The sequence below is a fragment of the Nicotiana tabacum genome, chromosome 15 (assembly GCF_000715075.1).
Source record: "Nicotiana tabacum cultivar K326 chromosome 15, ASM71507v2, whole genome shotgun sequence".
Lineage (NCBI taxonomy): Eukaryota > Viridiplantae > Streptophyta > Magnoliopsida > Solanales > Solanaceae > Nicotiana > Nicotiana tabacum.
The window spans coordinates 109,428,189-109,452,587 of record NC_134094.1 but is presented as its reverse complement, the minus strand read 5'-3'; the positions used below and the strand labels follow the sequence as shown (position 1 = coordinate 109,452,587).

The 24,399-nt window shown below is 36.9% G+C and overlaps 1 pseudogene; it reads left to right on the top strand.

Annotated features, from left to right (window-relative positions):
• Positions 1 to 11,748: 11,748 nt before the first annotated feature.
• On the top strand, positions 11,749 to 13,804 carry LOC107775522 (tryptophan aminotransferase-related protein 4-like; annotated as a pseudogene).
• Positions 13,805 to 24,399: the final 10,595 nt, after the last annotated feature.

Genomic DNA, 24,399 nt, shown 5'->3' with positions numbered 1-24,399 from the left:
AAATTCAATAATCTTACACCAAAAATGAAGATTAATTCATGGAACATAATCACAAGGGAGTTAAGAACACTTACCCCAAGTTGTGTGGAAAATTTCCTCTCCAAAATCACCCAAACCGTGCTCCAAAATCTGAAAATGAGAAATATTCTCTGAACCCTCGTTTTAAACACTGCTCAGGCATTTCCGTACCTACGGTGCATGGGCTCGCACCTGAGCATCCGCATTTGCTGAACAAATTGCACGCCTGCGGACAATGCCACCCTCTTAAAACCTCGCATCTGCGGCGCCCTTCTCGCATCTGCGGGCTCGCAGATGCGCAAACCCTTCGCACCTGCATTCGCCCTAGGCCAGCCCCAGTCCGCATCTGCGCCAACACCTTTGCACTTGAGGCCTCGCAGATGCGGCAAATTCCTCGCACATGCGAGCACTTCCTAGTCCCACTCTTAGCCGCTTCTGCGACTGATCTCGTGCACATGCGGCTTCACATCTGCGATCAAAAGCTTCGCATGTGCGATCACACCAGTAGGCAGCAGTTCCAGAAATGTTTCAAGTTGAATTTGATCTGTCAACCATCTGAAACTCACCCGAGCCACTCGGGACCCCGTCCAAATATACCAACAAGTCCTAAACCACACCACGGACCTACTCGAGGCCTCAAATCACATCAAACAACCTCAAAAATACGAACTACACACAGATTCAAGCCTAATAAATTTTGAAATTTTCAAATTCTACAAACGACGCCGAAACCTATCATATCACGTCCGATTGACTTCAAACTTTGCACACAAGTTACATTTTACATTATGGACCTGTTCAAATTTCCAGAATCGGATTCCGACCCCGATATCAAAAAGTCAACCCTTTTGTCAAACTTCTCAAAAATTTAACTTTCGGCATTTCAAGCCAAATTCCACTACGTACTTTCAAATAATTTTCCAGACACGCTCCTAAGTCCAAAATCATCATACGGAGCTATTGGAATCATCAAAACTCCATTCCAGGGTCGTTTACACATAAGTCCATATCCGATCACTATTTTAACTTAAGCTTTAAACCTTGGAACTAAGTGTTTCAATTCATTCCAAAACCTCACCGGACCCGAAGCATTTACCCCGTCAATTCACACAACAATTGTAAAGTATAATTTGAGCAGTAAAGGGGGAAGAAAGGTTGTAATACTCAAAACGACTGGCCGAGTCGTTACATTCTCCCCACTTAAACTTACGTTCGTCCTCGAACGTGCCAAGAATTATTTCCAAACCATTAAATCATTGTTCCATCTCACCACACACGTACCCGGGGGTGAAGCCGCGTCACCCTATTCTATATAGGCTTGTCAACACAATCCAACTGAATTCATTAATTTAACTCTATCCCATAAACCTTGGAATTTAATTTCCAGCCTTTAAGATTTCTTTCAAGACACAAATGTTACATTTACACACTGTATAAGTTCGAACAAGTTGCATCGAGCTATAACTATAACTACAGATATAGTCAACCAACATATTACACAACTCGCATGCTCGTAGCACCATTCCTGATCGCAGTGACTACTCCAAAACCAACCACATACTAGTATTAAACCCATATCGAACCAAACCTCATCCCAAAACTTTCGTACATTGTTGATAATAAGAGAAACATGCGAAATTTCATGAAAACGTACCAGATCAACAAGTCACGGAGCTCTCTCGCCCCAACCAGAATCATAATCTCTTTCTGAGCCGACTTTCAATATCATCCTTCCGAACATACCGTAATCGAACCTGATAGTACCCATTCTAGGTCCAATGACCTTATTTAACTAAACACAACTATTCCATGGACATGCCGTACCAATATAACTCAGAGCCATAACCCATGCCATCCGTGCACCAATATGCAACAATTCAAATGTACTCAATCGTGGAAAATAACTCAAAATGAGAAAATTGCCCCGCCAGATTAACACAATGCCACCCAAATACTCATAACCCATACGCAATCAATCATGCAATATCCAAATACTCATCACGCTCAAATTCCGCTATAAGGCTCAAATAGAACCGCATCATCTGTGCACATAACCAGTGAATCACAACTCCTCGTAGCATAAAAGAGTAACTCACAGATCATTTCAGAATACGAATAAGTTCAACATCAACCGAATGATACATCCCTCAACAATAGCAGTATGGAGCCAGCCATTCCGACTCGGTGTAGAATACACATCTTAATTGGGCCTACCAATGGACCGCCAAATTAACTCGGGTTACCCACAAATAGATAAAAATTCTTCCGAAAATCCATAATGACTAAATCATAACATATTCTATCATCTGGCTAGCTACGACCACAACTTCACAGTCCACAGCCATGAAACAATCCGCTCATGAGAACTCCCAATCTCCAAATCCATAGAACACGCGAATCACCATATTTGATTCCATGTCTACCGCCCGAATGTCTAACACCTCTCTCATACATGATCATCCCACGATAAATACTTTAAAAATTCTTCCGTGCCACTTGGCAAAATTTGAATATCAGCATTCTGACAACCGTGTGAGTACCGCAATACTAGTTTATATATCCGTAAGTCAAAATACAATGCGCCTTCTGAAGTCCGCCCCTTTCTCATACAACACCAAGTAGTAATAGTATTCATCTAGTTATTTGAAACCGTTCATGTTGTCCAACAGTCGTTACCTTCTCTTCAAGATTGTACTGCCACCTTGTACATAAAAATCTAGTTTTCGTACAACACATAACATCTATCTTGCCATCATGTGAAAAGCACAAGAATCTTATTGTTAACTTTAAGTCACCAATAAATAACATACCATTTTAGTTAGAAACCTTTCTCTTTCTTCTTTCCAGGTGGAAATCACAATTCACAACACGTTCTCCACACCGGTAGAAACCATCAAGAATACTTTGGAATCCATTTGGACATAATCAATCCCTTAAAACTAAATTCCTCTAACTCGACCAAGCAACGCAGGTCACCAAGTCTAGGTGTATTGCCACAAAGCACTTGTAGAAACCCCCCACATCATAAGCACCCAAAGAACCGATCATATCCATTACCATACTGATCCAACCTACTACCCAGTTGTCCTATTTTCTCCGAGTCCCTTCCGAATTTATCTTTGGATTGATACTTCTTCTTGCTAAAATACCATGATCTTTAACCACAACTCACCCTACAAACCTTATCATAGAACCACAATGCCCTACGACCCATAAGCAACTGTATTTTTCTTAAGCACCTTCAAAATTACCACAACTATAACACTCACTCTGAGAATACCTTATGTGAATTTGAAATTGTTCTCCTTACCTTTCTTATACAAAAATGTAGAATCCTTAGTCATATAGAATTTTTACAAGTCCAGGCACCATCAAACGCAAATCTCAGATTTTATCCATACACAAGTTCTGAAATATTCTCAATTGCTACATATAATTCTCAAACTGTAACGACCCGACCGGTTGTTTCGAGAGTTATAACTTCGTTTTCTCCATTTCTACTTCTTTTTGTGTTATTCAGTTATATTATATTGTATTGGATTAGTTGGTTCGGGTCCGTAAGGAGCTCGGAGTGAAATGAGACACTTAGTCTCATAATTAAAAAATATTAAGTTAGAAAAGTGGACCGGATATGGACCTATGAGTAAACGACCTAAGATTCAAATTTTGATAATTCCAATAGCTCCATATGGTAATTTGGGGCTTAGGAGCATGTCCGAAATATTATTTGGAGGTATGTGGTAGAATTAAGCTTGAATTGGCAAAATTAAAAATTTGGCGATTTCGGTCGGCAGTGAAAAATTGATATCGAGGTCGGAATGGAATTCCGAAATTTGGAGTAGGTTTGTAGTATCATTTTTGACATGTGTGCAAAATTTGAGATTATTCGGACATGGTTTGGTTGGTTTCGGCATCAGTTGCCGAATTTGGATATTTAGAAGTTCTTAGGCTTGAATCCGAGGGTAATTTGGTATTTGGATATTGTTTTGAGTGATTTTAAGGTTCGACTAAGTTTGTATGTTGATATATGACTTGTTGGTATTTTTGGTTGAGGTCCCGAGGGCCTCGGGGTGATTTCGGGTGGTTAACGGATTTGTTGAAATTGGAAATTTGCAGCTGGAGTTGCTGCTTCTGCTATTTCCGCACCTGCGGAAGAAAGGGTCGCAGGTGCGAGGCTGCTGGTGCGCAAGTGCAGGAGACGCTGGGCCAAGGCTGGGAACGCAGGTGCAAAGAATTGGCCGCATCTGCGAGCCCGCAGGTGTGAGGTCTTGAGCGCAGATGTGCAGATGAGGAGTTTGGACGGGTTTCGCAGATGCAAAATCTGGGTGATTAAGTGAGTTGCGTAGGTGCGGCTTCTTGGACCGCATGTGCAGTCGCGCGGTGCGAGAAAATGGCCGTAGGTGCAAAAAACCTCGACAGAAACCATAAATAGAACCCTTCGCGAATTTTGGTCATTCTTCACAATTACAACTCGGTTTTTGGAGCTTTTGGGAGAGATTTGAAGAGGGAATCAAGGGTATTTCGTTGAGGTAAGTTACTTGAGCCCTAATACTTGTATATATGGTGATTTTCCGTTGTTTTAATTATGGTAATTAGTGAAAATGAGGGGTTAGGGCTTGAAATATTTGGAGAGTAATTTAAGGATTTGAAGGACCAAACGACGTCAGATTTTGATGAATTTGGTATGGTTAGACTCGTGAGTGAATGCGATTTCTAGTTTTGTAAAATTTGTCGGATTTCGAGATGTGGGCCCGGGGGCCGGGTTTGAGCCAATTTCGAGTTTGGGTCTAATTTTGTAGTTTTTCTTGTGGAATTCATTCCGTTAGCGCGTATTGATGGTATTGTACTGATTGTGAATAGATTATGAGCATTTGGAGGCCGAGTCCAGAGGCAAGATTATTACGGATTAGATATTTGACCGGTTTGAGGTAAGTAACGATTGTAAATCTAGTCTTGAGGGTATGAAACCCCGAATTTTGTATCGTTCTACTATTTTTAGTGACACACATGCTAGGTGACGGGCGTGTGGGCGTGCATTGTTGGAGATTTGTGACTTGGTTCGTCCCGTAGCAACTGTAAAGTTGCATACTTTGTTGAAACCATATGATACTTATATGTTTTAGAAAGAATTTCTGTAAATTTGGCTGAATGTCATGTTTGGGCTTTGCGCCAAAGCTGTTTGGACCCTTAGGGGCTATTTATTACCATCCTCTTATTGTTTTCGATTGAAAATCTATACTCAGTCATGTTTATACTTGTTTACCACATAACTCAGTTTTATGACTCTATTTTGATGCATATAAATATTTTGGGCCGAATGCCCTCTTTTATTGAAATGCCCAAGTGACTTGAGAGGTTTATGACTGAGTGAGGCCGAGGGCCTGATTTGTGAAGATGAGTGTGGATCGGGGCTGCCTGCCTGCAACATATTTATGACTGAGTGAGGCCGAGGGCCTGATTTGTAAGGATGAGTGTGGATCGAGGCTGCCCGCCTGCAACATACCTTATTATTATAGCACGTGAGTTGTCCGTGCAACACGTGAGTTGTCCATGCAGATTATAGCGCTTGGGCTGAAGGAGCCCCTCCGGAGTCTGTACACACCCCCAGTGAGCGCAGGTACCTACTGAGTGCGAGTGCTGAGTGCTGAGTGACTGGGACGCATGAGTGATTGTGAGGTATGCCCGAGTGGCAAGAGTTATTGTGAGGTATGCTCGAGTGACACGAGTGATTATGAGGTTTGCTCAAGGGGCTATATATGAGTGATATTTTGCCCGAGGGGTTGTTTATGATTTCATCATTTTTGCTCACCTTTGCATTGAGCCTTTGTTTGAAAACTGTTGGAAAAATATCTTTAAATGATTTTTACTGGAACCGGGTTTAAACGAGATAATTTGATTCAAACACTAATTTTTAAAGCATGTTGTACTTTACTGAGATTTCATGATATGAACGTTATATGCTTTATTGCTCGTCACTATTACTCAGTATTTGTTTATTGTTGTTACTTACTGAGTTGGCATACTCACGTTACTCCCTGCACCTTGTGTGCAGATTCAGGTGTAGCTAGACACGGTAGCGGTTATTGAGTGTTCTGGTTGCAGATTTTCTTGGAGATAGCATGGTAGTTGTTTGGCGATCGCAGCCTCTGCTCTTCTCCCTCTTATCTTCCTCTAGTTGTATTTAGCTATTTTCCAGGATGAGTTAGTCTTGATATTATTAGACAAATTGTAGTAGATGCTCATGACTAGTGACACCCCGATGCCAGGCTTTTCTTTTCCGCACATTTGTTTTCTTTGATTTGAACTCCTTAAATGAAGGTTTTATGTTAACTAGTATTGAAATTATCTTTGAAATAAAAATATAAATATCGGTTTTGTTTGGAAATGAGTCGGCTTGCCTAGTTCCACGATAGACGCCATCACGACAGATTAGGTTTTTGGGTCGTGACACAAACCCACTGGAGTATTTCTTGGGAGTCACCCACTTTGCTCAAATCAAATTGCATCGCCCAAATGGGCCAAAAGACACGTGCCCCATTAACACCACAACACTCAAAGAAGTAACTCTACTTTAACACCACATATCAAATTCATACTCCGTGCATACTACATCATACACCAATAACAAATCACTCATCCCGCGAATTTTATTTAATCATACGTGCAATATAATCCTTAACCAGGAATTTCCTTATCCTAGTCATCCTCGATCTCAACTTTTGCAAGTCATAGCTAACTCACAAGTATGCTTCAGACCAAAGTTAAAATTTAACACCTAACCATGAAATCAAATTGTCAATAGCAGACTCCCCCACTTGGCTCAAAGCCATAGATTAAAATATTCCATAACTCACAATACCAATACTCTCTTACTGCCATAATGCCACAGTCAGTCCAACGAAACTTCTTCCCAAGTTCATACAACGCCAACCATAAAAATACCTCAATCATCCGCTAAGCTCGTATTCATCCTCTTAACACACAAGTCAACTTTCTCAACCAGATTCAGATTCAAATCTCCACCCATACACCCCGTCGGCAGAAAAGAAACTCTCTACTCACATCATAAGGAATACTCCTACGTAGATTACTCCGCAGGGGATAATCCACATGCTTAGCCTCAATTTGGTATCTTGTTATACCCTTTCGCATTCACAATTACTATGCATCACTTAGTCTATCTGAGTCCAAACTCACTAACCAGACATGAGAATTTAATTTGTCCCAAAATTTAACAATAGTGAAAGATTCTTCAAAACATTCACACTCGGGATTGTACGTCACATAGAAAAGAAAATCAAGCACCCAATGACCTTTCCTTTACATTTCAAGGAAACACTTCTCGTCATATTCAAAACGTCTTAACACGTTCCGCAGTTACATCATACTCATCACAAAGCCATTCCACCGCTCATCGAGTCACAAATTCCACCTGTAGGGACATTATCAGACATATGAATCCAAATGTACAGGTTACAACTGAAGCTACCGAGCCTAAGCTGCGATCTAAACCTGGCCTCAAGTCCTCCAGACTGGCCCATCACCAAAACACAGAATACACATCTTGAACCTCATTTGCAAAATCACAAGCCGGCGATGCACAACTGATACCGAGCGCTCATGTGCGCATACGAATACGTGGAAGGAATTCAAAGAGTTATATTTCAAGCTGAATCTATTCCGCACGATAAGGAAAGAAATATGGGAAGTATGTATCCTAAATGCCCTGTAGCCTCTCTAAGATAAGTAGGGACATTATCATACCGATCCGCAAGACTCTACTAGATACTTTCTCATGACTTTTAGAACCTATGAACCTAGAGCTATGATACCACCTTGTCACGACCCAATATCCAACTAGTTGTGATGGCACCTAACCCAACCCGCTAGGTAAGCCAACTTTCAATTATCCAATTTCAATAATAATTATTAAAGCAATTTAAGTGTATAAACATCTTAATCTTATGCATCCCCCAAGAACTGATAGTACAAATCACGAGTTTCTAAGAATAGAGTATACAAAGCGGAAATGAAATAAATACATAGTTTGTTTGAATAATACATAAGCAGAGCTTTTTATAAATCTAAGGCTAACCTGAACAAGAGGCAGCTACAATAGGAATGCAAGTACATCTTCAAGTCCCGCATCCATCGAGCACAACAACAAGATCAACCAACATCTACACGCAATATACAGAAGTGTAGTATCAGTATAACCGACCCCATGTACTGAGCAAGTAATAAACCTAGCCGTAGGTTGAAAGTAGTGACAAGCTTTTACCAAGGTCGGGTCGATAACCAATAGTCCACAACAGTCCATAATAACATAAAGCAAATAATACCAGAAATAACTCAGAGATAAAATGCTCAGCCAAATCATGATTTCAAATATAATAGTTCTTCTTTTCAAGTACATCAGTGAAAAACCCAAATCGTTTACCGAAATTTCCAAAATATGAATAAGTTTGAAAGCAATAATTTTCCCAAAATCCTTTCAATAATAAATGATATGTTTGATAACCCGTATAAAACAAATGCATCACTATGCCCATCTGTCAACATGTGAGAGAAATCATGAATAATGTGATACCGTACAGCATGAGGAAAACACATCTCTATGCATATATGTCATGTGTGCATGTCAATGCAATGTATCTCAGAGATTGTACTCATGTACTCACACTCTCAGAATACTCAATCTCACTGTCTCGCAATCTCTCTCACTGTGCTCAGCACACTCAATCACTCAGCGCTATACAATACCTGCTGCGGCGTGCAGCCCGATCCCTGTTTATAGTCGACTGCGCTCACTGGGGGTGTGTACAGACTCATGAGGGGCTCCTACAGCCCAAGCGCTATAAGCACGGACAACTCACGTGCTGCACGGACAACTCACGTGCTATAATATCATATCTGGATCCGCACGGCCAACTCACGTGCTGCACGACCAACTCACGTGCAATAGTATAATATATGTATCCGCACGGCCAACTCACTTACTGCACGGCCAACTCACGTGCAATAGTATAATATATATAAAGCCAATATGGCCTGCTGCGGGCGGGCAGCCCCGATCCACATAATAATCCTCACAATCAGGTTTTCGGCCTTATTCACTCACAATGTCATGAAAATAATCCCAAAATGATGATATGATGTATCAATAAATAATAACAGAGACTGAGATATGATATGTAATGACATAAATATGATTGAGTATAATTTTCAATTTAACACAAATAATTCACAGCAATATGACCTATGTGGCTTCCAATAATACTGGCACATAGCCTCAACATGATTTTTAGCTCAATTTCTTTAACATATAAAACCGCATGGAAAATGCCAAGATTACTTAACTACAAAATTCCACAGAAACAATTATGTCACAATTTCTATAGTGCACGCCCACACGCCCGTCACCTAGCATGTGCGTCACCTCCCAACAATTCACAAAAATACATATATTTTGGGTTCATACCCTCAACTCCAAGATTAGAAGAGTTACTTACCTCGAACAAGCCGAATTCAATGTCGAACAAGCTAAACAACGCTCCAGAACTCCCATTATGCGCGTATCAACTCCCGAATGGCTCGAATCTACCACAATTAATTTTATTCAGTCCACACAATTTATTGAAATTAATTCCATATCAAAATGCTAATATTTTTCACAAAATCCGAAATCACCCGTGGGTCCCACATCTCGAAATCCGATGAAACTCATAAAATACGACAACCCATCCAATTACAAGTTCAACCATACTAATTTTCTTCTATTTCTCTTGAAGATTCAATAATCTTACACCAAAAATGAAGATTAATTCATGGAACATAATCACAAGGGAGTTAAGAACACTTACCCCAAGTTGTGTGGAAAATTTCCTCTCCAAAATCACCCAAATCGTGCTCCAAAATCCGAAAATGAGAAAAATCCTCGGAACTCTCGTTTTAAATACTGCCCAGGCATTTTCGCACCTGCGATGCCTGGGCTTGCACCTGCACTTCCGCATTTGCGCGCCTGTGGACATTGCCAACCTCTCAAAACCTCGCATCTGCAGGCTCGCAGATGCGCAAACCCTTCGCACCTACTTTCGCCCCAGGCCAGCCCTAGTCCGCATCTGCGCCAACACCTTCGCACCTGCGGCCTCGCAGATGCGGCAAATTCCTCGCACTTGCGAGCACTGCCCAGTCCCACTCTTGGCCGCTTCTGCGACTGATCTTGCGCACATGCGGCTTTGCACCTGTGATCAAAAGCTTCGCAAGTGCGATTACATTAGTAGGTAGCAGTTCCAGAAATGTTTCAAGTTAAATTTGATCCGTCAAACAACCGAAACTCACCTGAGCCACTCGGGACCCCGTCCAAATACACCAACAAGTCCTATACCATACCACAGACCTACTCGAGGCATCAAATCACATCAAACAACCTCAAAAATACGAACTACACACGGATTAAAGCCTAATAAATTTTGAAATTTTCAAATTCTACAAACGACGCCGAAACCTATCAAATCACGTCCGATTTACTTCAAATTTTGCACAGAAGTCACATTTCATATTACGGACCTGTTCAAATTTCCAAAATCGGATTCTGACCCTGATATCAAAAAGTCAACCCTCCGGTCAAACTTCCCAAAAATTTAACTTTCGGCATTTCAAGCCAAATTTCACTACGAACTTCTAATTAATTTTCCGTACACGCTCCTAAGTCCAAGATCACCATACAGAGCTATTGGAATCATCAAAACTCCATTCCGGGGTCATTTACACATAAGTCGACATCCGGTCACTATTTTAATTTAAGCTTTAAACCTTGGAACTAAGTGTTCCAATTCATTCCAAAACCTCACCGGACCCGAACCATTTACCCGGCAATTCACACAACAACTATAAAGTACAATTTGAGCAGTAAAGGGGGAAGCAAGGTTGTAATACTCAAAACGACCGTGCAGGTCGTTACATATAGAATATAGCTTATATATTATACACTTAGTAACAATAAAGTAAGCAATAGTAGCAATTATAGAAGAAAATTAGAGAGAGATTGTGATAGATTGATAATTTTGTAAGAAAAATGAAAGAATGAGGGGGTATTTATAGTTGAAAATAGGAAAAAATGTAATTATAAAAAGTTTGGGGGGAGGGGATGTTAAATGACTATTTTTTAAATAGCCAACGGTTATTTTTGACAGCCCAACAGCTATATATTAAAAAACAAATTAAAAAATATAGCCGTTGGGACCGTTTGGCCCGCTAAGGGACCGGTCCGGTCCCAATCCCTGGCGGACCAAATGGTCCCGGGCCTGACGGGCCCAAAGCATAGGAACGGCCCAGGCCCACTAAAGTTGGGCCTGACGGTCCTGACCCGTTTAACCCGTGGTCCCGAACCTGGACCGACCTACTTGCCAGCCTTACCCCTAGCTAGAAGTTTTTAATATTCTTAATCTCCAAACGCACCTACTCGAAAAGCAAATTGAACGTGTTTTGATTCCACGCATTCAACAATTACTTTTTTGTTTTGTTCACTTTATGAAATGCTCTCCAATATTTTTTCTCATTATCTTATTATGCTTCCTACCTGGAAAAGGAGGCCTGTTTTGTTAGCATTTGCATACTTTATACTCGTTTTGGTTTTAAAATCCAAAAAGGACATCAAACAATAATGATTTTAATTGGCCATTTATTGATTTATCTTTTTCAAACAATCAAGTAGAATTAAAAAAAGCAGAATTAGAGAGAACAGCAGCATACTTATAATAAACTGTAATTGGCTGCAATAAGTCATGAACTTAATTCCCAAAGAAAGAAAGAAGAGAGAATAGAGATAATGACAAAGAATATTCAGAGGTTTAGCTATGTTATGTGTCTTTTGGTCTCAATACTTGTGAATATATTCTTTTTCAAGAACATGTATTATGAGAAGGAGAAGTTGAGTTGGAGCCAAAGAGCAGCAGAAGAAGCTTAAGCAGTAGCTGCAATTTCATGCTCAGGAAATGGAAGAGTATATGTTGATGGCATTGTTGTAGATGGAAAGCCTATTTGTGAATGCTATTCTTGTTATGGAGGCAGTGATTGCTCTTTGTTATTACCCAATTGTCCTGCTGATGTTGAAGGGTAACATTCTCCTACTTTTTATTAGTTCACAATTCAACTAAACTCATTACTTTCGATTCAAACTCTCATTAAATACTTTTCAACGGATAATTTTACAAATTTTCATGAGTTTTGGATTGTAACACATGTGTCTGCCTTCTGGTTTCAAATATCGCACGAACATTCTTAGTTTGATATTTAATGTAACAAAACTATATCGTAACCTAAATGTAGACAAGTTTACCCCTTATGTTTTTTATTTTCATGTAAAAATATACTGTGTATATTGATCAAATATTACTTTCTATACATATATATTAAATTTTGAAAAACATTCGAACACCCTTGATGAAATACCTGAGTTAGTCGCTACCTATTACGCATATCGGAATAGGGCTATACGTAATGTATTGATTGTTTAATGCAGTGGGGATCCCCTATTCTTGGAACCTTTTTGGATACAAAATGCAGCAAACAGTGCAGTAGTAGTAGCAGGTTGGCATAGAATGAGTTATTTCTTTCCTAATCAATCTTACATATCCAAGGAGCTTGAGAAAAACATAAGAAAGATACATGCAATTGCCAAAAATGCTGTCACAGATGGAAGATACATTGTTTTTGGAGTTGGCTCTACCCAGCTCTTAAATGCTGCAGTTCATGCTCTTTCAATGGAGAACTCTCCCTACTCTGCTAAAGTGGTTGCAAATAAAATCCCTTATTATTCGGTTCGTTCTCCTCAATTGATGAATTTTACTTATATATATTAGCAGTGCAACTTTATTTTACAGTATCAGTACAATTTAATCAGTTGTACTAGTAGATCGTGAGTTGGATCTAGGATTTGAATTTTAATTCATGGATTTGTGATGCCATTGAATCTGCTGACCCTTTGAGTTACGGGACTCAAAATTTTATATTTGTACATATTTAACAAACTTCTTAACAATATACTGAGTTTGAGCCAAACCTATTGGGTTCGTAAGAATCCGTAGATCATACTATACATCCGCCTCGGCTTAAATATGCTCGATGATAGAAGTAATTTTATGCTGCCAAATTGTTTAACTAGTTGTAGCAGGTTATTTACCTTACAGCCAAATTAAAGAGTATTGGTCGAATGGTAATATATACTTGTGGAGCATATATACTTGAAATTAACTAATTTGATTTATCTTTCTTAGCCTTACAAGTTTCAAACGGAGTTCTTTCAAACACTTCATTATGAATTTGAAGGAGATTCATCCATTTTAAGAAACAAATCAGATTTTGCTGGAAATGTGATTGAGTTTGTGACTTCACCAAATAATCCATATGGGAATTTGAGAAATTCAGTTTTAAAAGGCCCAAATGTGAAGACAATTTATGATCGTGCTTATTATTGGCCTCATTACACTGCAATTCCAGCTCCTGCTGATGAAGATCTCATGATTTTCTCCATTTCTAAGCTCACTGGTCATGCTGGAAGCTGAGTTGGGTAATAAACAACATCCAATACTTAAATGATTTTTTTTTTTTTTTGCATGAAATTAGTAGATAGAATATAACAGTGTTAACAAGAACAAATTTTATACACAATATATTCTCATGCATTTGTGTCAACATTGAATGTGTTAAATCATTCATATATATTAAAATTAGGAAAACAGGAAAAAGAAAAAGCAAAAAAAAAAAAAAAAAAAAAAGACTGATGATTTTTGGCTACTTTACTGAAAATTATTTGTAGGAAAATCAGTAACTTTTTTTTTTTTCTCATATCTCACAAATTCCCTCCATGCTGAATTTCAAAAGTCAAGGATTTTGATCAAATGCATTTTTTTTAATATAGATTTATGTAAGTTTTTAAAAATATAACTCAAAAAAGATAAACCTTTTATATCAAAGGAGTACTAAAACTTTTCAAGCATGTAATTTCATGTTTTGGTTATTTTGCCATGCATAATTGTAAGATGTAATCCTAAAAAAAAGTTTAACCAAACAGTGATGCAACAAATTCAAAAACAAAATTAAGAAAAAAATCATATCATGATAGTTTATTCTTGAAGAATTAATAGAAATAGCCGCTCATTAACTTAAACTAAAAAATAACCTGCGACCAACATACACATTATTTATTCACCACTTAAGCTTAGTCCTAGTGACAAGAGTGGGTTGCTCTAGTGGTAAGCATCATCCACTTCCAACCAAGAGGTTATGAGTTCGAATCACCCCAAGAACAAGGTGGGGAGTTCTTGGGGGAAGGGAGCCGAGGATCTATCGGAAACAGCTTCTCTACCCAGAGTAAGGGTAAGGTCTGCGTACACACTACCCTCCCCAAACCCCACTAGTGGAATTATACTGTGTTGTTGTTGTTGTATGAACACTTACCTTTCTTTTAAGAAGTGCCTTTTAATCTCTTTGAGGATTATTTGTTTTCCTTGACAAGTGTAGTTGGGCTATTGTAAAGGACGTGAATGTATATAAAAGAATGATGGAGTTTATTGATGTTGCTGAAATGGGGACCTCAAAAGATGGCCAGTTGAGAGCCTTAACTCTTCTGAAAGTTGTTGCTCAAGGAGATGGCAAGCAACTCTTCAATTTTGCACATGAAATCTTAAGTGATCGCATTTTCTCTTTATCTAAACGTTTTACCCTCCAAAGTATTCCAACTCAGTATTGCACATTTTTTGACAGAGCCAGAGAACCATCTCCGGGTAACTTTTTTAACTCAAGAAATATTTTTAGATAAAGACTAAACTATCTTTTAGAAAAAAATAAAAAACTCTTTTTACTCAAGAAGACTTTTAGTGGGCATTTGGACACAAGAATTGTAAAATTCCAAAATAGGGAAAAATTATTTTTCAAGTAAAAATGGTATTTGAAATTTAGAGTTGTGTTTGGACATGAATATAATTTTGGGTTGTTTTTGAATTTTGTGAGTGATTTGAGTGAAAATTTTGAAAAACAGTTTTTTGGAGTTTTTAAAATTTTCGAAAATTTTCAAAATGCATCTTCAAGTGAAAATTGAAAATTTTATGAACAAACGCTGATTTCGAAAAAAAAGTGATTTTTTTTTTGAAAAAAAAAGAAAAATTTAGGGCTAATTTGTCTACAAAAAGTCGGACACTTATTGAAAATAACACAAATTATATATCAATTTGATCTAGATAGGTACTAAGTCTTTGAGATTAATAGAAAGGAAGCTTAATCGGAATGAATAATATTTTTTCTTCTATGATCGATCGATATAAACATCAATACCAAAACATTATACTTTTCATTACAAAACTAACAAATCGAAAAAAAGATGGATTATTTTGAGAAAATATTTTTGGTCCGGAATTTGTGCTTGTGGAAATTATCAGAGTAATTGAAGATGAAAAAGAAGACCTGAATTTTTGTGAACAATGCGAAGTCCAATTTGAGAAGACCGAATCGGTCGCTAGAACTACTGGTTTTAAAGCCCGAAATAAATAGGCTTACTTTTTCTTCACTTGAATCATAATTACAAGAATCTAGATTTGAGTGAATTCCTTAAAACCATTTAAAGTATCAAACCAGACCTATATATTTACAAGCAGTATGACAATATACAAAACTATCTTGCGTATGCCACTGTGTGTGTGTGTGTGTTTTGGGTGTTCATCATTGTGGCGTTGATGGCAGGTTATGCATGGGTGAAGTGTAAGAGAAAAGAAGATAAAAACTGCACACAAGTCTTCAGAGTAGCAAAAATCATAGGTCGACCAGGCAGCAAATTCTTTGCAAAAAATCGTTATGTTCGACTTAGCTTGTTGAAGGGTCAACATGATTTTGAGACGTTGATTCGTCGACTGAAACAATTGGTTTCTCAAGAAGATGTACAACCCATGTCAAGTTTTTAACTACTAGATCGATCTATGATTATGCATCCATACCTCTTAGTATGTGATTTAAAATGTCGTGTGAACTTCCTATACTTTCAAAATTTCTTTAATAAAATTTTGACTTAATTGGCCACCATATTTTAAATATGACAAAGGGCCAAATATACCTCTCTACTTTCGAAAATAGTCTAAGAATACCCCTCGTTATACTATTAGGTTATCTATACCCTTGCAGTCATACTGTAATGACCTAACCGGTCGTTTTGACTTTTAGAACCCTGTTACCCTAAATGGTCAATTCTAAATATCTCCTAATTAATTAAAAAGACTCATTACTCATACCTAAGGCTGGCAAGTGGGCCGGTCCAGGCTCGGGACCGCGGGCCAAACGGGCCAGGACCGTATGAGCCGGTTTTAGTGGATCTGGGCCGATCCTATGCTTTGGGCCCGCCATGCCCGGGACCATTTGGCCGCCAGGGACCGGACCGGTCCCTTAACCGGCCAAACGATCCTTTTTTTAAAAATAAAATAAAATATAGCCGTTATAAAATAGCCATTTACCCTCCCCCCTCCCCCAACTTTGTTTTAATCCCAAACTTTTTATAATTACACTTTTTTCCTATTTTCAACTATAAATACTCCTTCATTCTTTCATTTTTCTTACAAAATCATCAATCTATCACAATCTCTCTCTAATTTTCTTCTATAATTACTACTATTGCTTACTTTGTTGTTACAATTCGTGAAACAATTGTGAAGTTGGTGAATTGAAGTCTTCAATGATAATCAATATTCAATAAGTTGGTCGTCAATTCGGTAAACTCGTTTCAACTCTTAAGTTTTAATATTATAGTTTTGTTTGTTTTATTTATTTTCTATTACTTTATTAATTAAGATGGCTTCCTTAAAAAAAAAATTTGGTAAAAATAAGGGAAAATTCAAGAGTGACGAATCTAGTGCTCAATCTGTTCCTCCTCAACTGCCCCGGGCTCCCCGAACCAAACTCCATATCCGTCATATACATGCTATTCTTGATAGCGATAATAGTTTATTACAATTTACTGAAAATTAATTTTGCCATAATATTAGAGCTGGTGAACAATTAGACCATGAATTAATAAATGCTCTTTATTCTAATCCAACTATTGATGAAAATGATGACGAGGAAATAGATTTTGATGAAATTCAACCGGATAATGATACACCAACTAGTCCTGCTCTTGATGTTAACCCAACTAGTGATAACCTTGCTAATTCAAATGATGCCCCATCTGATACTCCTGTTACTACCCCTACTTTTTCTAGACAACCTAGCAAACGGACGGAAACATCTCCTGTTTGGCCATTTTTTACTCAACTAATTCCAGAAAATAAGGCTAAGTGTAAAACTTGTAGCACGAAGTTAGTTTTTAAATATTTTTTATCGCGGGAGGGGGGGGAGGGGGACGGAAACTTTGGCTAGACACATGTTGAAACACACTCAAGATAAAGTGAAATATCTTCGTCTGAAAATTTTGGCCGAGGGGAAAAGTCTACCTACTCCTAGTCCCAGGTTGACCCTAGTACCGGTTCAAATCAATTTCAACCGGGAATTAACATTGTTACCGGTGGTATTTTATATTATGATCCAAAAAAAGATCGGGAAGAATTTGAAAAATGGTAATTGTTATGTGTTTATCCTATAGTTTTCCTTCTGACCCTAATTTTGTGCATTATATTAGAATTATTTTTAATCCTACATATAAAGGCTTTTCTCGCACAACCGTAAAGAGTGATATTTATAAATATAAACATGAATATGAACAATATTTGCGCTATTTATTTACTCATATAAATTGTCGTGTTGCTATTAAAACTGATATTGGTAGAAGTGGTAACGAATGTGATTTATCTTACTGTTACCAGTCATTGGATTGATGAGAATTGGATAATGCAAAAGCGCATTATTTCTTATAGAATAATTAATTCACGTCACACAAGACAGTTTATTACTAGCATAGTTACAAATATTTGTAGATATTTTTGTATTAGTGATAAAATAATGTTAGTTTCAATAGATAATGCTACTAGTAACACAAATGATATAGCCTTGCTTATCACAACGTTAAATCCTGCATTTAGTGACATTTTTCATGTTAGATGTATTTGTCATATTTACCATTTAATTGTGGGTGATGGTATGAGAATTTTAAATATTGAAATTGAAAAGGTTAAAATGGCTCTTAATTGGCTTTTTTATTCAAACCGTAGAAGTAGACTTAGAGAATATTTTAAAAGATGCGATGAGTTTGGCCTAAGAGAAAGAAAGGTTCCTAAACCTTGTCCAACTAGATAGAATTACATTTATGAAAGTTTTGTTGTTGCATATGAATATAGAAATCCCAAAAACTCAACATTTAATGCACATGTAAGTGATGATGATGAGCACCTTACAAATGGGGATTGGGTTAATGTTAAAATACTTGTAGATTTTTTTTAAAAAAATTATATTGCTACAAATAAATTTTTTGGGCAATATTATCCTACTATTTCTAACTGTTTAGTTTATATTGCAGAACTTGCAAATTTGTTTGCTCATTTTTCAGAGGGTAGGGAAATTTATAAACTTGCTATTGATTCTATTAGAAAAAAGTTTTAAAAATATTTTTTCCTTATTCCCCCTATTTATGGTGTTTCTGCTTTGTTAAATCCTTGTATGAAATTAGGAGGTCCTCATTTTTGGTATGAAACTGTTTATAATGGTTTAGCACTTGAAGATGAGGAATTGTCTCAACTTCCGGAAGCAATAGCCTCAATTAGAATAAATGCTCAAACTATTTTTAATACTTATCAAGTTGCATTAAATCATGCTAGACCAAATGTTCCAACTCCTTCTTCTTCTGATTCTCAATCATCTAAAAGAACTGCGGGAGTAAGAGCACTTAGTGCTTGGGCGGGGTTTAGGGGTTCTCAAGGTTCTAGTAGTAGTGATTTTTCACAACTAAATGAGTTGAAGTATATTTGTCGCAGGGAATTGAGGAAGTGAATCCCGACGACTTCTTTAATCTTTTGGAATGGTGGAAGGACAAAGAAAAATACTTTCCAGTTCTTTCAAGGATGGCCCGAGATATTTTAACTATTCAAGCTTCAACGGTGGCATCAGAGAGCGCTTTCAGTCAAGCAAGACTTCAACTCGGTAATTATAGAGCGTCTATGAGGGAGAGCTTGAAAAAATCAGTACTTTTCAGAGATTGGATCCGGTCGGAAAGAAGAAATTTTGGACTTGCTGAATCACAACCAGATGGAAACGAAGCTTACGAAGAAATGCTAGCTGAACTTGCGGAGGATGTTGCTTCGCTCGAAAGTGGCGATGACCAAGCTACTTTTCCACCACCACCAACGAAAATTCCTCCGGACCTTGATAGATTTATGAAGTTTGTAAGAGATACCATGTAACTTGTATGAACAAAAAATATAACTTATATTTTGGCACATCTTGATTAGTTTCTTTTTCTTCTTAATGGTGGTATTAGCACCTTGTTGTGCTCATTCCATAGGGGGATGAAGACTAAGAAAGATATTGCCATATTTTTTTAATGCTATAATAAAATTACAAGGCATATCTCTTTACAATATTTTTGTCTTTAGACTTAGATATTATTTTTAACATTCTTTTGTCTCTAATTTCTATTTAATTTTTTTTAAAAATCCGTTGGGCCCACTTAGCCTATTTAGCCCGCGGGCCGGGACCGTTTCGCCCGGGACCAAACGGTCCCGTCCGGGACCGTTTAGCCCATTTAATTTAGAACCGGCCCAGGACCGGGACCGTTTGGACCGGACCACTTAGCCCGTTTAGGCCCGGGACCGGCCCACTTGCCACCCTTACCCATACCCGAAAAATAATATTTTTTTTGTAAAAACTGGAAAAAACAATTTTTTTTTTACTAAAATTGAAAAAATGAAAATATATTTTTTCCAGTTTTTTAAAAAAACTGAAAATTATTTTCTAAAACAATATTTTTGTAAAAACTGAAAAACAAAAAACTTTAAATCAATTTTCTAAAGAAATTAAAAACTAGAAAAATTGAAATATTTTTAACTAAAAACTGAAAAAAAGAAAATATTTATTTTTTTAGTTTTTAAAAAAACATTGCTTTAGAAAATTATTTTTTAGTTTTTTGTTTTATTTTTTACAAAAATATTATTTTAGAAAATATTTTTCAGTTTTTTTAAAGCAGGTTTTTCTTGTAAAAACTGGAGAAGAACTATTTTCGTTTTCTTTTCAGTTTTTAGTAAAAAATAAATCAGTTTTTCCAGTTTTTACAAATAAAATTGCTTTAGAAAATTGATTTTTAGTTTTTTTAAAGCAATTATTTTTGTAAAAATTGGAAAAAAAATATTTTCATTTTTTCAGTTTTTAGTAAAAAAAACATTTAGTTTTTTTTCAGTTTTTTACAAAAAAAATATATTATTTTTTGGGTATGGGTAATTAGTCTTTTTAATTAATTAGAAAATATTTAGAATTGACCAACAGGACGATGACACGTGCCCCTCCGTTTAAATGAGGGGTATATTTATACCCAAAGTATGACTGTAGGGGTATAGGTAAATCAATAATATAACGAGGGGTATTCTTAGACTATTTTTGAAAGTAAAGGGGTATATTTGGCCCTTTGCTGTATATTCAAATTCTAGCTACACTAAACTATTGAATGTTTTCTATTATCTCCTAACTATTAGTTTTTCCTATTATTACCCCTTGCACGACAACTCTGAAAATTAAACTGAAGAAAGATAATTTCATATCCTAAACAAATTTCTAGGATCAGATTAGTTGAGGTATGGATTTTTTTAGAAAGTTAGGTTTTCCAAATTCTATAATAATTTGCAATTGGGATTACTATTATCGGTTATTTTAAGGATATGGGGTTTCAACTGTATTTACTGTTACCAACAAAAAGTTATTGGGTTTAAAGAAGGAAATAAAAAGAAATGATCATGAAAACTAGATAACAAAACAACATATAGGAATTTTTTGTTCTACAATTTAATCTTCAATTTATGTTATTTTTATGTTAATTATTTTGGTGTTATTGTTATTTTAGGGTTAATGCTTTTTAATTGAGTTTACAATTATCAAGAAGTTTTTTCGTGATTTGCAACTGGATTTATTTTTTGAATAATTTTTCTTTGCTATTATTGTTATTTTAGGTTTATGGATTTGAACTAGATATACTCCTCTCATCAAAAGATATATTGGAGAAGAAAAAAGAATTCAAGAAAATTGATAATAAGAAAACAAAAGAGAGAAAATAAAAATGAATAATAATAAATATAACTAATAAATAAGAATAATTAATTAATAAGAGAAAATAAAAAATACCCTGGCTATTATTTTTTGGCTAATATATTACCCTCACAATCACAAAGGGAGTGAAGCCACTTTCCATTTCACTCGCCACTCCAGAAGGATGTTGTAACGACTCGGCTGATCGTTTTGAGAGTATTAGTTTCGAACCCCTAATTATTAGTCCCTCTATTTTATGTTGTGGTTACGTAACTTGCCGGGAGGATTCGTCTTTGGTTTCGGAGTAAAATGGGACACATAGTCCCTAAAATGAAAGTTTAAGTTCTAGGAATCGACCGTAGTTTGAATTGTGTGAAGACGACTCTGGAATGGAGTTTCGACGGTTCCAATAGTTTCGTATGGTGATTTTGGTCTTAGGAGTATGTTCAGATATTGAATTGGAGGTCCATAGGTCATTTTAGCGTCAATTGACGAAAGTTGGAAAATTGGATGATTTTTGAAAAGTTTGACCGGGAGTGGACTTTTTGATATCGGGGTCGGATTCCAATTTTGAAAGTTGGAGTATGTCTGTAATATCAATTATGACTTGTGTGCAAAATTTGAGGTAAAACGAACTTGATTTGATAGGTTTTGGCGTCGGATGTAGAAGTTTGAAGTTTTAAAGTTCATTGGGCTTGAATCGATGTGCAATTCGTATATCTAGCATTGTTTGATGTGATCTAAAGGCTCGACTAAGTCCGTATGATATTTTAGGACTGGTTGGTAGGTGTGGTTGAGGTCCCGGGGGGCTCGGGTGGATTCCGGATGGTTTACAGATCGAATTTTGTCTTGTGAGAATAGCTGAAGGCACCGGTTCTTGTGTAATAGCACATGCGCAAGATTGACCTCTGGTGCGAGCCCGCAGAAGCGAGTATTTGGGCGCAGAAGCGAAACTGTAGGAAATGGTGTCACACCTCCTTTTTCCCGAACGGGGTGGGATAAGGGAGTTTTTCCAATTAAAGTGACATTAATCGAAATAGGAGTATTTATTAATTCAGAGTCGCCACTTGGAATAATTTATGGTGTCCCAAGTCACCGGCTTTTTTTTAATCCCAAATCGAGAAAATTGACTCTATTTTTATGGTCCGCGAACACAGAAGACCAGGTAAGGAATTCTGTTAACCCGGGAGAAGGTTTGAGGCACTCTCGAGTTCCGTGGTTTTAGCACGGTCGCTCAACTATTAATAATTGGCCCAATTATCTGATTTATTACATATCTGAAACCTATTGTGCATCTTTAACTTTTTAACCGCTTTTAATTATTTATGAAAGTATTTCTGAAACAAGTCACGATGTCGTACACTTGTCGTTTTGGCACACGTCGCAAACCGCGCCACATGAAATGCACCCGCGATTTATTACATGTTTATTTTTATTATTGTTATTCGAAGTTATGGTCGAGTCACGTGAAACGCACACTCGAATTGGGGAATTGTGTATCATGACTATGTCATGGGAACCGTACCCATAGTCACGATGATTTATTAATCGCGCCTAAAGCAACTAGCGCGTGTTCGTGAGTTATTCAACTTTTCCTAAAATTTGCGATTTTCATGTGAAAGTGTATAACTATAGGGTTATTTGGAGATAAAGTACACCAACCAGGGTAAATTTGGAAGCTGACATACGTGGGCTGTCAGAATACTAAAGACTTAAGAATCTTTCTTAGATTGAATTAACCTAATGAGTGGGTTGCTTTCTTATCTATTTCAATGAGAATTCTTCTCAAGATAACATTACCGTGGGTTAATAAGATCAATCGGCCTCCAACTTTTTCAAACACAAACAAAATCGGGCTTAGAAATGCAGCCTAAGACGTGATAGCCTTTTAGAAATGGCCAAAATCCATCCGGGGCCTAGGAATGGCTCTCTCATGTCCATTTCCTTTCAAACCAAAGGTTAATTAAGCCACACATGGAGAAGGAAAATCTCGAAATGCATGAAAGTCAGTACAAACAAAAGCTAAACCCAATGCATAATATTTCAATTCTGTCAAAACACATAGCCAAAGAGATTACATCTATTGTATTATGGCCTTAGATAACATGAATTACAGCAGTATCTAATCTAAGACATTTGCCAAATTAGTTTGCTGTCCAAAGTGTTAGAATCGCAGTTTTCTCACTACTTGAGGCTAACTTCGCATTACAAGCATATACAAGGAAAAATGACAGAATCACCAACTGAATTCAACATAAACTCATGTAATTCTAACAAAACAAGTCAAGTAAACTCAGAAATCAATAGGCCAAATGACATATCCAGGATCCAAATCAGAAAATCTGGGTATATGAATGGAGGGGGGGGTTTGTTCTCTATAGAGAAATTTAGCCACTTAAGAGAGATAATCATACGACTCACCATACGACAGCCGAAAAATAATGAGCTAAACATGAAACATATTCGACGTGGTATTACTCAAGATCCGAGATAACTCAGAGACTGGACTCAATCATATCCAAGCAAATAGAATCAAAACAAAAATGACGCAAACTTTGGTGAGGAAATATAACAGGAAGAGGGATGAACATTCATATAAAGAATCAAGTCATTTTACAGTAATAACCCATTATAATATGCTAATTCAGAACGAACAACAGAAACATGTCGATAAGAGAAATCCAAATCTACGGCATGACTGTTGAAAATAAACCCATTCATTTAAAGTTCAAAAACATTCAAGACATCATTATATACGCCAAGATATAGAAATAAGAGAAAATAAGCAAATAACGCCAACATTCATGACACAGAATCTGTAGAAAAGAAGGATAGAATTCGAAATGTGACCTCTTAAATGATAAGCAGAACTACAATGAAGAAAATGACGTCCGAACAAGGACTTCAGCAAAAACCTTCTTGAGCAGCAGCGAATTCAACAACTTTCCAATCGAACTCCAGTCTTCAACTCAAAATCCAGATTGGAAAAGAAGGGACGGAATTTTTTTTCCGAATTTTTAGACAGTAATTGAAATAAAATGGAAAAGAAGAAGACTGAACATGTTTTTTTTTTGTATTTTTTTTTTTTCTGAAACTAAACAAAATAATCAAAAAGAAGATCCACCACTAAGAAGGAAAAGAACGTTTTTAAAACCCTAGCTTTTCTTTCCGATTTTT